Below are 504 nucleotides of genomic sequence, written 5' to 3' on the forward strand. Positions count from 1 at the left end.
TCTCGCCTCCATTTAGCCCAGCCCTGTAGTGGCCAGAAGGTGTCACTGTAGAAACTTCTAAGAATAGCTCCTAGCTTTGGGTTCTCAGGGTTGGAGATCAGGTTCCAGGGCCAGAGAGCAGGGAGCCGGTGGCTGGAATTCAGAGATTGCCCTATGGAGCCTGTGGTTGCCCACAGAGCCTGCTCCTTTGTATCAGAGGAAGTAACTCAATTCTGATCTACTACAATCTGTAGGCTGCTTGCTGCCATGGACAGAATCCTTACCTTCAGAGTCAGTGTCAAGGATCAAGATCCCCTACAGAGGGTCATCAAATCTGTATGAAATGAAAGGAGCCATAGAGGCCAAGTATTTCATCCCTTTAATTTTATAAACAAGGAAACCAGGGAACGGGGGTTAGATGATTGGCCCAGGTCTCAGCACTGCTTGGGAAATGAGCTGGAACAAGGTCCAAGGATGCACTGCACATTTTCAGTTCTCACAAGCCTGTCAGTGGGAAGGAGTTCT

The sequence above is a fragment of the Galeopterus variegatus genome, unplaced genomic scaffold, assembly GCF_000696425.1.
Source record: "Galeopterus variegatus unplaced genomic scaffold, G_variegatus-3.0.2 Scaffold23806, whole genome shotgun sequence".
NCBI lineage: Eukaryota > Metazoa > Chordata > Mammalia > Dermoptera > Cynocephalidae > Galeopterus > Galeopterus variegatus.